At 44.3% G+C, this 17,469-nt stretch overlaps 1 protein-coding gene across 2 annotated transcripts in view; it reads right to left on the reverse strand.

Annotated features, from left to right (window-relative positions):
- Positions 1-17,469, reverse strand: part of LOC120775098 (mucin-3A-like) — a 58,313-nt gene that overhangs the window by 18,557 nt on the left and 22,287 nt on the right. The gene's annotated exons all lie outside the window — the stretch shown is intronic.

The raw sequence follows: 17,469 nt of genomic DNA on the forward strand, positions 1-17,469 counted from the left end.
ACAGGCAATTAATTGCCGATTTTGGCATTGCAGTGGTACCAGAATTAAATCTCCGGTCAAACCGCGTAGCCGAAACTACTACCAGTTGAGCTTCCATACAGTTCTGGACTGATGGCCAGGGGTTGGAGCCCAAACACCACTCATACAAAAGCCAACCCTTATTCCCAGCTAAACGCCTTCGCCACTCAAACAACGCACCCGCAAACGACCCTTACTTTTCGATACTCCTAATCAAATATATGACTCTGATGCAAATATGCATTCAGAGGCCCATGCCCCGCGAGCGCAGAAAACACACAATCATATGCAACCTGAACAAAACAAAACCGCGTTCAACAAATTGCCGCTCAGGCGCCACAATTGGTTTGACGAATATTCCGTAAATGTCATAATTTCACAAATATGGCGCAAATCAGTCGCTAATGCTTGTTGCTATTGCAGGAAATATATGGAAAAGCTGTAGCATAAATGCTCAACTTTGATTTTAATAAATTCTGCGGAAAAATATGATTCCTCGTGGTGGCCAGCATAACAAGCGCTCATGGCCAGCGGCTGGTAATGTTGCGCCCTCCCAAACACTCTTCCGGTCACTTTAGCCTTAAGACTTACTTTATGCCAAATATGGGCATCCGTATAGCTAATACAAACGCCCATTTCATGGCATTCCCTCACAGTGCTCCATTTCCATTCTAATCACTTAGTGTACTCGCGAGCGCATTGCGTACGCTTGCTAAGCTCGCATAACTCTTTGCAAGACGTCGTGCAGCTATTCACTATAAGAAGAAAACACATCATCCTCGAAGCGAACTAAACGCGGACTGCGCACTGCGGCTTTGGCTGCTTAGGTGTTGCTTTCCCGCACATATGGAAGCGCGCTCAATAAATATTGCTGAACGCGGCACAGGCATGACGCTGTAGTATGCTGTAGTTTGCAGTGTATTAATATCACCTACATATATGCCAGCACAGTCAAGCGTTCGCTTGCTTTGTAAGGCACGTTGGGAAAAAGCTCATTGAAATGCAGCGCGCATCTTCAGCGGCAAAAAAAAGGGGCGCGCCAAGGGTGTGGGGGGTAGTGGCCTATAGTGATGCGCTCGGCTGCTATTGCGCTAATTACGCGCCGCTCATTTTGACAAATAGCCTGCCATGGTAGTAAATTTAATTAAATTAATTAGGCAGATATTCTTAATAATGCAAAATTAAAGCGCATTTAACGAAGGAGCTAATGAGGCATTTCTGATAAGCGCGCCGGCACATCTCAGCGGCAGCGCATAGCTGTGGCAAGTCGACTACAATAAATAGTATTATAGCTACTGTAAATGCACACTACTATTTTAATTACGCACTAACGAAGCGCGCCCGCTTGGCGCGGCTCATTTGTTAGGCTTCCTGGCAGCTTTCCTTTGGGACCATTACCCACCAGCATGGAAAAATCTTGAATAATTGATTTTTTCCATTGTATAATGGCGTTTAGCATTGCGCTTTTATAAACTAACCACCTATGAGAATTTCCCTGGAAACGGTTTGTGTGTGAACGCAATGCGCAAGTAATGCCTTTCTGATAACGCTGTGAAAGTAAAAACAAAACCAAAAAGGCATACCAATTGGTTCAACGCGGTATTAACTGCTCGCAGTGCAAAGCACGATCCTCTATTACGCGCGCGTGTTTGCTTGCCCAAACATTGCATTCTCAGCAAGTTCTATATGCCGCATTTCTCAGTGCCGCAGTGGTGTCGCCAAAGAAAACTTGCGACCAAATCAACGCGCGCCAGCGCATTTCTCCATTTTTGAACTAGTTTGCTTATCCTGCGACTATTGCATTACGATTTCAACCGTGAGATAAGCACACGTGAGCGCGTAATTCCATCTGTCGTGGCGATCGTTATCGCGCAACACCCGACAGCGCCGCAGCAGCGGTGGCGCACGCATTGATTTATCGCGCGCTTAGTTGGTTTCATTGCAATTTTAAGTTGGCAATTTGTAGAAGCGCCAAGTGTTGCAGTAGCGCCAAATGTGAGAATAAATAGAGTGAAATTTATTTGCATAGGAAATTAGAATTGAGATAAAACTTGCATTCCATAAAAGCGCGACAAATTAATGCTGATATTTATATAATGGACAAAATACTGCGTAAAGCATTAATTTAACTGTAAAAATTAATTGGTGTAGTGTAAACGATTAAATGGAGAGATGTGTGAAAATTGAAGACCTTCTTCTCTATATTGTAGCATTTGCTACTCCGTTATCTGAATAACTGAACACCTATAACTTTAAAGCCGGCGTGAGGCGACCGATCGTTTTTACAAAATACGCTTTTCTTCTTCTTTAATGGCGTAGACACCGCTTATGAGATTATAGCCGTGTTAAGAACAGCACGGCAGTCTGTTCTTCTTTTCGCAAGGTGACGCCAATCGGAGATTTTAAACGAAGCCAGGTCCTTCTCCACCTGGTCTTTCTAACGAAGTAGAGGTCTTCCTCTTTCTCTGTTTCCCCCGGCGGGTATAGCGTCAAATACTAGAGCTGGAGTATTTTCGTCCATACGTACGACATGACCTTGCCAGCCCAGCCGTTGCCTCTTAATTCGCTGAACTATGTCAATGTCGTTGAATAACTCATACAGCTCAACGTTCCATCAAATGCGATATTCGCCGTAACCAACGCGCAAAGGACCATAAATCTTCCGCAGAACCTTTCTCTCGAAAACTCGTAACGTCGACTCATCAGAAGTTGTCATCGTCCATGCCTCTGCACCACAAAGCAAAACGGGAATAATAAGTGACTTATAGGGTTCTCAATTGCCTACTCAGTCCAAAGTAGCATCTGTTGGCAAGCGTTATCGAGGCTGACATTGTTGTTACTGCTAATGCTGGTTCCAAGGTAGACGAAATTATCTACAACTTCGAAGTTATGACTGTCAACAGTGACGTGGGTGCCTAATCGCGAGTGCAACGACTGTGATGATGACAGGAGATGTTTCGCCTTGTCCTCGTTCACTGCAAGACCCATTTGCTTTGCTTCCTTATCCAGTCTGCAGAAAGGAGAACTAACTGAGCGGGTCTGGAGTCCAATGATATCAATATCATCGGCATTCGCCAGCAGCTGTACACTCTTATAAAAGGTTGTACCTACTCGATTGAGTGCTGCAGCTCGAATTATTTTCTCCAGCAGCAGATTGAAGAAGTTGCACCATAGTCGCCTTATCTGAAACCTCATTTTCTATCGAACGGCTCGGAGAGGTCCTTCCCCATCCTGACGAAGCTTTTGGTATTGCTCAATTCTTTTAGGTGTGCTAAATGAGAGGTGGTGGGGTCCAGCTACACGGGCATACGATATGCCGTGGTAAATATCAGAAACCTTTGAAACCTATGAAAGTTCTGAGACTGCAATTTCAATAAAAAGGGATCCGGCATAATTAGAAATGCAGTGTTTATCTGTCTGCCGACTCCGCGGCTTTTCCAAGACGTCTCGTAAATGTCAAATATTTTGCTAATAAGTCACTTCTAATCTGCAAACAATTCATTTCTCTTTTTTGCGGCCACTCCTTCAACTTCCATACCCAAATTTATTCGAGTACATATGCATACAAATGACAACTGCTTATCCATTCCGGTGTCACACAAGTACCACACACAGCACTTCTGCGGGCTTCCAGTCCATTGTTGTGTGTCATTGTAGCGCTCTAATCGCCCATACCAATAATTTATGTCGGATTATAACGTCGTGTCACATAAATTAATGTTGCCAACTTATTTTGCGGCATTCGCAACCCGGCGTCGACCTGGCCGACGGCATCCCACAACAACTCCTGCCCGCGCCGCCGCCACACACCTTCAATCACAATTGCTGCCCAGTCTATTTAGTCTTTGCAGACCTACGCTCTAACACTCAGTGCATCTAGTAAATCTTGGGCAGACATACATCCATATATGTATTTGTGCCCAGGTTTATTTTGGCATGTAGTTGAACTGCTGTCAGTTTTTGCTGTTCGTTTTGTTGTGCGCTTTTCTATTAAGATTTTCCATTTGTTACTTGCCACAGTGCGCACCGCATGCCACAAAGCGCATGGACGGCTGACGGCCTTTCTGCTGCCCACAATGCGCACCACGTTGGCCGTTTCGGCGGTGTGTGTGTGCGCGCGCTTTACGGAAATGGCGAGCGACCAACGTGATTGCGTCAATTTCATTTTATTAATTACAATTTGCTTTTGCTGCGCAACAAACTGCAAGGCAATGGTCAGCGCTGATCGACAACAGCGGCCAGCGCAGAAGCGCCGAGTTGTCAAAAATCATAAAAACGACGCGACGTTACGAATACAGTATACCCACGCCCACGGATTTGTCAGCGTGCATTAAACACATAAGTGGAAGGCAACGAAGTCACCGGCTTAAAATGCTGCGGAGCGCGTCGCACTGATCATGACTGCTGCATCCAATAGGCAATGTTAAATTCGTACTGACATCTTGTTGACTGCCCGCTGGCATGTGTGCGTACACATTGCGGTTATAAGTGTGTGCGCGCATGTGTGGGTGTGTGCTGTCGCACATCTATGATTTATGTAGTGGCAAACAGCGCGTCCAAATATGGAACTACTTAGGAAACTGGCATTAAGCGGTTGCAACAATAAGACAATAACTACCCGATTGCCCAAACGCGTCCGCTGGAACGAAAGGTGTGCAGTAACGCTAAGGCGATGCATTCAAGCACTCGCCACATGAAGTGTTCCAGCTGTGAAAGTTGCTTCGACAAAGGCGTTTGTTATTTTTGCTGAGATTTTCAATTGCACAACTTCGGGCTTGCGTGTTTACGCCTTTTCGGCAGCAATCTAAACCTAAGGTGCATTATTTTGATTTATGAGTTCAAGCAGAGCCCAAAGTATTTATATCCTCCAGACATATTTTAAAGGCAATATCTACGCGTTGACACTCCGCTTTCCTTGAACGCATGTAAGCGCGTCTAATAAAACTTTACTTTGCCACGCATACGCAATAAATTTACGAAACGCTTTACAGAAAGCCATGTTCGTTTACATAGAGGCGCGCGCGTTGGCAGTCTAATCAAAATAAAGGTGTTAACTGCCGGTTCCAGATTGGTAGTAGGTGTAACTTATTAACTTAACTGGTATAATTGCCAGATGCAGCAAAAAATTATGATTTATGGACAATTCAGTGTAGAGCTTCCTCGACTGGAGCAAACCGCCTGGAAACATTAATTCAGTGATAATCAGCTCTGTATATGCCACAGGCAACTACCACTCCAGCCATCGGCTACCAACTCCATTTCTGCAGCTCTTCGCGCTTTTGCACTGCGTACGCGTACAAACATCTATCGCGTGACTCAACCACATAACTCAGCACCACACACCACATTGAAGTAATGCGCCAATCATAATTTCCATATTTGTCGCATATATTAAAAACGCGACACCAGCGCGGCCAAGAACGTAAAAGTGCAGCTGAATTGGTGACAATCGAAGCATAGCTAGCCTTCCAACCACTGCGACGACTCTGCACTATCTAGCCTTGCATTTTATCACCTCGCGAGCGCTCGTTGTAACCACAAATTAATTCCACACTTTTGCGAATTTGTCGTTGATACACCAATTGACTAATTGCCCCGAAGGCTTGCAGTGGCCAGCCACCTCGCACACATTTCTTACGCTATCAATGTTTGAATATTCCTTTAAAGTCGCTAATTACCAACTAATTCCGCCAGTCGGCCCACCAACTTGCCACTTGTTACTTGTCACTTGACACCGCTGGGGCGTAGCCAACAGCGCTTGCCGCACCGCGGCGCAATTTGATTTGTTTTTTATTGTTATTGTGTCATCTAATGATGACTCTTTGGTGAAGTGTTGCCAACAACAAGTGCCTGAGGTGGCAAGACAGCCACAACAACAATCAACAGCGCAGTATATCCGATAAATAAATATGCAACAAGTTTATTTATAAGCGCCTTTATTAGCGACTGAATGCGCCACATGCTGCCGGCCACAACAATTGCATGGGTTTGTGCCTTTGCTGCCGCTCTGCGGCTGCCACTGCGCTGATGACAGCAACAACGATGCATGACAATACACCACTCAGCCCACAATTGCCTTAGTCGCTGCCACTGCCTCTGCCTAAGCTGGTAGACAATAAATTTCAATGGTGATTAATGGACTTCGTTGCTCGGAAGCCACCAACTTATCATATTTCAGATATCGGCATAAATGCATATTTTGCGACGTGCCGCCGAGCCACCGAGCCGCCGCTCCGCTAAGTCTGCAGCAGCGCGTAATCCTCTAAACGGCACCAACTACTGCTGCGACTACGCACTTCTGTTTCTTCTATACGTGTGCAAGTGTGTGCGCGCGTGTGAATATGCTGCGGTGCGCGTGCGCGTCGAGCAGTGATTTAGCAGCGCGTTGCCTTGTTAGGCAAAATATTTATTTATGATTTACATATTTAGGCGCACTTCGATGCCAACGCGATTGCGATAAGCAATGAGTTTACTGCATCGCAAGGCGGAAAATGAAAACCAAAACAAACAAAGAAGACAAAATACAAAATAGATGCGATGCAAGAAGTCAGAGGTTGAAGTTGTTTTTCTTTGGCTTTAGATTTTTTCCGTGGGAACAATGAGATGCGAAGATTATCAATTAGAAATGTTTGCAGTTCAAGTGCGTTTGACTTCAAAATACGCTTTAAAAATTGTAAGCAGTTGAAAAGAGAATGGATTATACAGGGTTTGTCCGGAAAGTAATAGAACTGATTTACTTCCGCCGCGACTGTACTTCGCCTGGCCACACCGGGATCGTCAAAAATTGTAAAGCCGATGAGCTTACAAGAAAAGGCACCCACACCCAAATTCCATCATCCATCCATACGTGTACTCGTGCGCTGATATCGGTTTCGCATGGGCTCAGCAAGTGTTGGTCAGCAATCAGCATTTATGGATTGCGAAAGCTGGAAACTCAATAAAGTTGTGGCATGCTCTGGGCATTTTGTCGATCAGTCCAAGTGGGATTACTCGTGGCTTCACGAGAAATCAGAAATTTAACCTAACACAACCTCACCTATCCACACAAGGTTCATTCAACAATCGTCACTTCTGTAAATCGTTAGCCATATATGAAACTATTGGTCAGTGGAATGTTTAAATTCTCAAGTCCTAACACTGCAGAGACACTCTGCATATTTTGCGGTTCTTTTCACACAACAAGACTCATCGATTATAAAATTAGTAGTTTATCCTTTTCGATATATACGTATGTTCTTGTACATACATATTTTATACTTCCTTGCCACAGCCAACACCGCCAGCAAAGCAATAAGCAGTGTTTGCAATTATTGTGGATCTCTAATCGCACCATCACAGGAACATTAATATCTCGGAAATGCACGAAGCAGTCAGGCGAAAGATAACAAGAAAATATACAACGAATAATGATGAATGGAAGGAAACAAACAACCAACAGCGGCAACACAACAACGCGAACAACAGACAGACAAACGCTATGAACACCAGACGATAGGGGAGACGGCGTTGACTTCAGAATGATGCAGTGGAGCCACTCAGCTGCATGGCAGGAGTTTATTGGCAGTTGGAGAGTGCTGCACTGTGTAGAGTGGACAGGCTGACTAGTAGACTGAACACAAGAGTGAATGGCTAGCTAACTAAACTGACAGAATGACTCGCTGGCCAGCTCTAGCTAGTCCGTCCGTCTCGAGCGGCCTACAGAACTAAAAGCAAAATATTGTGCAAATTGTAGATGCAGAAAACTGATTGCAACAAGAGAGCAAAACTGGAAAATGAAAAATTGCTGGAACCTTGTAGTGAAAAACAAGAACGTAAAAACGAAAACAAAACAAAACAAACGCAACATAGAATACAGTAATGAGGAAACGAAAGCATGCAGTAATAAAAGACAGTAGAAAAGTAGAAGTAGATTTACTGAAAAGACGCACGCAATAATTTTCCACTGAAGCCGCCAGCATGTTTTTGTCTCGGCGATGATTGAACGCAGGCAGATATGAGTAATAATAAAAGTCTGCGAATAAGGAGACTCGTTGACGGCTGCCAATGGCCAGGAATTATGGCAAAGAGAGATATCACAAGTGTCAATATGTAACACAGATATCCATAGAACTTATAGCATATAATTAAAGAGCGGTGAGTGCGAAGCATTTACGCAAATTATAAATATTAATTTAAAAATCGTGAGTACTTACGATTGTCGCCGCAAACGAAAGGTAAATCACTTTTCATACACAAAGCTTCGCACAGTATCGGTGCTTTATCGACTTTCGCCACCCACACATACGCAAATGGATTCGCAACGAAGCCGCTACTAACGCTGCCAAGAGCTAACTGTATTTGCGCTCTCTCCACGGCCCAACCCGAAGCTAAGGCGTTACGTGTACGACGTTCTTTATAAATACACGCTATGTGCTACACTGACAAGTTTAAACGCTGCGCAAACAATCGTTGATAGAAATTCCATAAAACAAATGTCAACAATAAGCGTTTAGAATTTTTAACTGTTCAAAACACTTCAGCGGGACACAATTTTAGCAGCGTACTGCACGCGTTTGAGGTGCGCGCACAACTAATCAAGCGTTCGAGTCGCGAAAGCGCATTTAGTCTGCCATAGAATCGGGGCTGCACGTTGGCGGGTGTGAAGAAATTAGAAGCTGCGTGAAGAGCGCGCCCGCCTTAAGACAGCACCACCGGCAGCGCATGCAACAGCACCGCAACTGGTACGCATCTTTCGCTCCGCGGCATGCGAACTCACCACTACTGATAGACCGCGAACTCACCTCAGTATGTTGCCCGCTGGCTATGCCATAAGATTTATTTGTCTAGCGGCACTGTGCGTGCGCAATGCATTTCCGCGAGCAGCCTCTTCCCAACAGCGCAACTGTGGCGCACAGCAATTGCAGCGTCGCAGCGAAGGGTAGTTGCATGCATGGAAAATACAGCATAGAGCCAGCAGCCTAGCAGTGAGCGAGTGTGAAGCTTTGCATGCGCGCCGCGCATTGATTTCGAGTTAGATTGGTCAGTTATACGCGCTGATACACTCGCCTGCCACAGTTGTTGCTATTTCATTCTATTGTAGCAGCTGCCAGCAGCGCATCAGCGCACTGACGGTATACTACACCTCAGGCTAACAAGCCATTGCATTCGCCAAGTAGGAAAAACTAACACACACAGACAACCAACATGCGATGGCACTCTCGCCGTTTGCGACGCAGCAAAGAGTGAGCGCGCAAAGTCAATAAACACGCAATAGCCACAGCATCAGTGTCTGTGCAACGCGCGCCGCTGCGACAACTTCCGTGGCGTGACAGCATTAGTTGTGCGTTGTTGCAGCAGTTAGTAGTTGTTTGTTTCTGATGCGCAGCCTGTCGCATGTTGCGCGGCAATAAAAGCATCGCGGCATATTATGAGACCAATGAGAGAAATTCGAGTGCTTCGACGCATCGGTAGTCTCATTGCTTGGCCAATAAATTGCAATGAAACACTAATAAAAGTCATGGATTAGAGGAATATGATTACAATAACAACAATTGCAATAGGTTTTGGGAAATTTTTTTAAAGTATGACAATCTTACCCAATTTAAGTCATAAAGCAGTAAATTTCGCATTCAAGTATTTAACAGATACAAACGCTTAAGTTTAGACAAATTGTCCACCCATGGTCACTATGAGTCTAGGACCCCTTAAATAGCACAAAATAATAACAAGGAAAATATCACTTGCATATCTGTCTACGCCATCTCAGCCTCAGTCTTCCGCCTTAAGTTACGATTCAGAGAAAGTTTTGGCTTCCTTCGAGTGATGGTGCATTTTTATCAAAGAATTCATACTAACATATCAAATATCTATGTCCATCTATAAAGCTTTAGTGAAGAATTGCAAGTAAACACAGTGAGTAGCGGAGAAAGACAGGTTCTAATTTGTTGGTTAGTTATATTTTTATAAACTGTTTGAGAATTGTACGTATGTACCAGTCATATGAATTAAATACTTGGTTTCGAACTGAAACTATGAATAAGAGAATCCAAAGAGTGCGCCTAGTCGGTACAAATCAGTAATACTGGTTACGCAAAGGTCAGAGAGCTAGTTGAAAAATTCGTCAATTCTTTGTAGTATTCCCCAACTTGAAATTTCCACCTGCAGCTGTCAGACAATCGCATGCCACCCATGAAATATGGCACTCGACGTAAACCGCCCTGCAATATACTTTGTTCACACAAGTAGATGAGTTTATCAGGGCGGCACTTAGCTTGTCGACTTCGGTTGCTCAGCTGCTACTGTGGCGGTGATTGGTGGGAGTTGCGTTGGCCTGGGAGCACTGTTTGGACTCCAGAACAGAACACTTCGAAACTTTTTTGCTCAAATGACATAAATCACGTAGCTGCAATTTGCCTCCCTCCGCCGAGCTTGCTGCAAGCCCGCATGCCGCATTGCTTACTCTAAGAATGTCTGCATATTTCAAAGCTTTGGTTTTAGCTGTTGCGTCGAGTGCTGCTGTTGCTGTTGTTGGCGTTTCTTTTGGTGTTGGTTGTCGGCAAGTGTTGTTTGGTGATTTCGAGCACTTAAGTGGATTTTAAATGGAATTTATTGGTGCCTGCTGTTGTTGCGCGATAATTTCTTCATGTTATTATTTTGTACTGTTTTGTTGCAGCAAGAAAAAACAGCAAATTATTAGCATTGCTTGATGATTGCGGCTGCCGACGACAGTTTTGTCAAGCGACGGCATGCTTGTCATAGTTGCTGTTAATCTTTGCTATTTTCGAACAGCGTTTTGTGGCAAGTTGTTGCTACTGCAGCGACAATTCGCGCACCTCAATTAACGTGCAACATTTCGCCTTACAAGAAATGCATTAGTTCGTCACCAATGCTACGTTTACCTACCACGACACGCCAAGCGACATAACAACATGTTCCATTACACCAGCGCTATCGTCATCCGGCAACCGGCAACCGCTCCGCTGGTCCACTGCATAGACGCGCACTAATCTGTCCGCTGATAAGCCGTATGCGACTTTTAACTTAAGCTCACCTGCTTTCGCGTCCGAACTTCAGCGGATTCGCGGCTGTGGCAAGGCACATCGATTGCTGTGCAAAATCAACATGAACCACATTCCGTCAGGCAATACGAGATCAATCAAGTTCTTGATGGGGCAACAACAGCGCTCAGCCGACAGGCTTACAAATGGCAGGCGAATTGCAAAACACTCAACGCTTGCTAACAACTGACCGTAGGACGAACGTATCGATGGGTAAATGGCAAATAAATAACACCATATAACTGGATTACTTACACACATATTAAAAGCGGTCGACGAAGGACTGCATAATTCTAATGGCCGTGGAATTGTTGACACAGCGGCAATTTGCAGCACTGTCAACGTTATTGCAACTTAATCAAATGCGCATGCAACATGTCAACTGTGACTCTTCCGCATCAATGCCACTGTCCACCGTTCGCTTAGCATTCACCAATCTGACATCAGTTCGCCTCCACTCATTTGGCTTCCGTCTAAGTTCCCATTACTGCAAAGTAATTTGTATTTTAATTTCGCCCTCAATATCTTGATGGGATAATGCAACCGACGTCTTGAGTGTCTTAGACGTGCGTACGCTCCGAGGTCCTAACATCGACTCGGACCACTATCTTGTTGCAGCCAAGATTCGCACCCGCCTCTGTGCAGCAAAAAACACTCGCCAACAAACACAAGGAAGGTTCGACATCGAGAAGCTGCAATCACAACAGACAGCCAAACGATTTTCTACTCGACTTGCACTCCTGCTCTCTGAGAGCACTCGTCAACAACTGTAGGACAGCATTTCAAGCTCCTTACGTACAGGTGCAACCGAAATCATTGGTTTTCGGAAAAAGCAAAAGAACAGCTGGTTCGACGAGGAGAGCCGCGTTGCAGGGGAAAGAGAACAGACTGCCAACCTCGCAATGTTACGATCGACCACAACACCTGCGGGATGGGATAAATACCGAGAATTTAAAAAGAAACGAGACGCATTTGCAGACAGAAAAAGAAAGAGGCTGAAATGCGTGAGTATGAAGAGCTTGACAAGCTGGCCGACGGGGGTAATGCACGAAAATTCTACGAAAAATTCGGCGATTAAAAGAAGGTTTCAAGACCGGAGCATACTTACTCTTGTAGAACCGCCAGAGGTGATCTAGCAACCGATGCCCAGAGTCTACGAAAATTAAGGAGGGAACACTTCTTTAGCCCGCTGAATGGCTGTGAAAGCGCAGCACCAAGAGAAGGCGATCCCGATTCCCCAATCGATGACGATGGAGCAGACGTTCCATTGTTCGACCATGAAGAAGTTCGAATAGCAATTACCCGTCTAAAGAACAACAAAGCGGCGGGGGCAGCTTTTGACAGCACTGAATTTGGTATCAAATCGCAAAACTAATACAGCTGTGTAAACTGACGTTAAGCAATATCAAAAACCCAGTCGGGATCGGGAAGGACCTCTCCGTGCCGTTCGATACCAAACGAGGTTTCAGACAATGCGACTCCATGTCATGCATGTGGAGCAAATATGAAATTCACATCCTCGAAACCTTATCTTATATGAGCTCCCTACAGAAGGACACGAACACACGAACGAGCACAAATCAACCCACCTCAATATACCTCGTTATGTGACTGCTGCTGCTGTTATCGCCACATCAACAACCAAAGACCAGCAGCCAGCGCGTTGTAAATTCAATCTAACATGCCAAATCGGCAAAGACCAAAGTTGGCAACTGCTGTCAACACCAGGCGGACATATGTACACCAGGTTAATTACGATCAGCCGTCTGCGCGCTGCACCGGGGCGAGAGGTGTGCCGGAAGCTGTGCAGCCTTATCAAAATCATGTAACAATCCATTACCGTAGGTGGTCTTTGGTGATAACTCGTAAATTTTTAGATAAGAATCAGTGATAGAAATGACACTAGTCCGGTTAATTATGCACTGAGCGAAATTTTTGTAAGTATAAAGTTAGTAAAGATTTAGATGTTGGGTTTAAGAGATGTATGCATATCTCTACACCGAAATATTAGGTAGTCGAAAAAATCTTTTCGTATTTTGTCAATAGATGTCGTTGCAGTCGTGTATCTCCAGTGCTACCAATCACATGTCATATGGTATTAAAACGGTGAGATTTTAGGCTTCATTTAACCAAAAAAAATTAAATTCCGGAAAGAAAAAAGTTACATCTGTTCAAAAATGAGTGAAAATAATATTAATATATTTTGAAATTTTTGTCTAAAAAAGGAAAGAATGCCACGCAAACCACCAAAAAAATTTGTGAAGTTTACGGAGACGATGCTATCGTTGAAAAATTCGATGAAATTATGGAAAAGATTGACCAGGACCGTCACATAAGCAGCCATGACATCGCTAAGGACGCTAACATTTATCATCAAACGGTTTTGAACCATTTAAATAAGGCTACAAAAAGAAGCTCGATGTTTGGGTACCACATGAATTGTCTGTGAACAATTTAATGGACCAAATTAACATCTGCGATTCTTTGCTGAAACGAAATGAAATCGAAACATTTCTGTAACGAATGGTAACAGGAGACGAAAAGTGGATCAAATACGACAACAATGTGCGAAAAAAGATCATGGTTCAAGCGTGGTGAAGCTCAACAAATGGTCGCAAAGCCAGGATTGACGCCTCGAGAAGTTATGCTGAGTGTTTGGTGGTATTGGAAAGGAATCATCCACTATGAGCTGATCCAGCCTGGTCGAACGATTGATTATACATTTTATTGTCAACAACTGATGAGATTAAAGCAAGCAATCGAAAAGACGGCCAGAACTGATCAACAGAAAGGGCTTCATTTTCCATTAGGACAAAGCTGGACCAGACACATATTTGATGACTCGGCAAAAACTTGGAGAGCTTGGCTAGGAAGTTTTGATGCATCCACCAAGTAGTGCTAACCTTGCACAATCTGACTACTATTTGTTTCGGTCAATGCAGAAGTCTGTGAAAATTATTTGTCATTAAAGTTCATTATAAATATAAAAAAAATAAGTTGAAGTTTGATTAGAACTACGAAAATTTTTCGACTACCCAATACTGAACGTTTTTGCAAGTGTCAGAAGTTTTATCCCTGACAATGTTCAGTACAACTTGAATTCTCTCTATTGGTAAGTGCACAAGTCTTACTTTATGCGATCGGAGTAAAAATGCTAATTACAGATGCAAACATGATGAGATAAAAAGAACAACAGCGACAACAACACCAACAACAAATAACAAAACCAATAGTTATCAAGAAGTGTGCTGTAACAGGCATAGGCGACAAGATATCATCTCAAACATGCCACATAGCACATGCCACACGCCACATGCCACAAATGCGCAAACAACTTGTACTAAACAGGCTATAACAACAACAACCACCTCAGCAGAGTGCATCAAAACAATGGCACATATTAGAGGCGAAAATGAAGTGATGCGCAAATATATGGCCCTTTGGTGGCAGCTGCAACAACAAACAGCAGCATGACGACACAGAAAATGCCACGGACCACGGTAAGTGTTGTATGCCAAGCGCTGTTGAACATGCTAAAACTTATGTTTTAATTAGGAAAGTGCGAGCGGATCGAATTTCGCTGTGTAAACATGAAAACACGCTGACGCGTCGCCCAAAGCAGTACTGAATGGGCGGACAACAACAGGCAAATGGAGCGTCAGCCGCGGTAAGGATGACATTTTAGCTTAAAATAGCCTGCGCTCAGTGGAGATAAGCGCCGAAACGGTAACGGTTTGAAAGTCAGCCAGATTTATTCTGCACTATTTTTGCCTTCGAATTACACCAGTGACACTTAGATAAAATGCATGAGAGCTCTTATTGAACGCTGACAGAGATTGATGTGGCCATCAGCGTACGTTTTAATTGGCATAAACGCAAAGTTTTCCTACGCAATTTTCAACTAATTTTCCTATGCATTCATGTGGCGTAATCTTTTGACGTCGACAAGAGGCTCTCCGCCACAGTCCAGTGTCCAGGCGCCGCAGCAAGCGCCTAATTGCGCTGTCAGGTGACACTGCTGGTGCGCTCATAATCAATTAACACTGGTTTTGTAGGCCATTACATAGCACTCCATGGCACAGCGGAGCTTAAGCCGGCATGTGCGCGTTTTAAAGATTACACGGCGGCGAAAATAAACGGGCTGCATTAAAGATCACACTGTGCACCAGTGAAAACTGGCAAACATGTAAAGCGCAGGTTGATAACTCATTTGCAGCGTGGCGCTGCGTTATTTTCGTGCAACCGATTTATTGATTTTTCCATAATAAATCACCTGCCACAGTGCGCTTACAAGAATTTATTACGCAGCACAAATCTTATGCCACAGCGGACGCCAACACCAACACTAAACAGTGCCGACATCACCACAAAAACCACCACCACCACCGCAGTCAGACCCCGCTAGTTCACCACAATTATCATTACTTCCACCTGCAACATGCTACAACGCTGCGGCATGCAACATGAGCAGCGCGCGCTTACATCTTCTAAAATTTGAATTATTTCGCTGTCGCTGATATTCCTATCCCGCCAACTATCCCACTTCGGCTGACTGCCGCAAGTACCGTCGATGCACGTTGTTGTTGTCGCCTCTGACATCCAACTGCGGCCGTCAGTCGACGTCAACACAGCCATTTTGATTTAAATGTCCATAAATCAGCAGATGGATCGTGTGAAGCGGACAGTTCGGCGACGGCGCCGGCAGCGGCCAGCAAATGGAAATGTTTACGATGAACAACTAAACTGTCTACAATAAAAACACTGCATAAAAGCAAGCAATCAATGGTTCTAACAGTAAACGCTGCGTACAAGCCGCAAAACACGCACCTTGTTGCAGCGCATGCGTGCCACTTGTTACCTATACTGAGTACAATTGCGTTTTCCCATCTAAGTCCTCCTCATTAAATTCGTTTATTGCCTCCCTACTGATTTGGCGCAGGCGCTGTGCATTCGACTCGCATGTTTATTGCTTGTGTTGCTGCAATTCTGCTTGCCACATTTGCATGCCAACTCAATGCGGCACAGGAGCTTTGTGCGGGAGATACGCCACCGGCAAGGTGCAAACGGCGCCGCATGCTGCACTTTATGTGTTGCATGTGCTCGCTGTGTAGTTTGCTGTGATTGCTCGTTAACGGAGTTGTTGTTGGTTGTCTGCCGAAATTGCCGAATGCAAATGAGTTAATGCTACAGGTTGCTCCGCTTGCGCTATCATTGCCACTCCACCACTCTACGTGAAGCCACCACTGTGGTAGCAGTATATGGGCGCCTAAAAGCATGCACCGCAATATTACTTCACACAAAAATGGCGACAAATTGAAATTTTGCGTCAATTTTGGGACACCCTGTATTTAATTCCAATCTTGCGTTAATTTTGGGATACTCGTTATAATTAATTTACACTAATATAACATCAAAGATTCCTAAATTCTGCAGAAAAAAACACAAACGCTACCCACTCCACGATAAATCAATTATTCTTCTTCTTTACTAACGTAGAAACCGCCTACGCGATTATAGCCGAATTAACAACAGCGCCAGTCGTTTCTTCACTTCGCAAAGTGGCGCCAATTAGAGATTCCAATCGAAACCAGATCCTTCTCCTCTTGGTCTTTCCAACGGAGTGGAGGTCTTCTTCTTCCTCTCCCCGGCGGGTACCGCGTCGAATACTTTCAGAGCTGGAGTGTTTTCGTCCATTCGGACGACATGACCTAGCCAGCGGAGACGCTGTCTTTTAATTTGCTGAACTATGTCAATGTTGTCGTATATCTCATACAGCTCATCGTTCCATCGAATGCGATATTCGCCGTGGACCATAAATCTTCTGCAGAACCTTTCTCTCGAAAACTCGTAACGTCGACTCTTCAGATGCTATCATCGTCCATGCCTCTGCATCATTTGGCAGGACGGGAATAATGAGTGACTTATAGAGTTCGCTGAGACGATCAATAGCTCATATCTGACCAGTTCAAAACTAGATAAAATGTTATTTGGATGTCAGACGAGTGCCATAGAAAGATATAAAAATTCCAGCGGAGTACACAGCTGCTAGAACGTTTTAAACTTACAAGAGGGTCAACTTCACTTGTTCTTTAGACAAATCCGAGGCAGAGTCAATACTATGCCTGCTGGGAACGATCAAAAGAGAAATTTATATGCATTTTGAACAAATAGCTCAGAGCAGAAGGAACTTAAAATAGCCCGCTGCAAATTAACAAAGCAAATATGGCCCAAATATGGCCCAAATATGACAGAAAGAGAACCCAGGGCCTACTATTTATGTACAGAAATATTATATAAAGGCTTTCAGCTACTATAACGGGGCACAAGCCTTGAAGGGAATAAAGAAACGGATTTCCACTTTCTTTGTGAATGCCCAGCTCTATTACAAACCCTACGACCCTACTTGGAACCGAAT

The sequence above is a fragment of the Bactrocera tryoni genome, chromosome 4 (assembly GCF_016617805.1).
Source record: "Bactrocera tryoni isolate S06 chromosome 4, CSIRO_BtryS06_freeze2, whole genome shotgun sequence".
NCBI lineage: Eukaryota > Metazoa > Arthropoda > Insecta > Diptera > Tephritidae > Bactrocera > Bactrocera tryoni.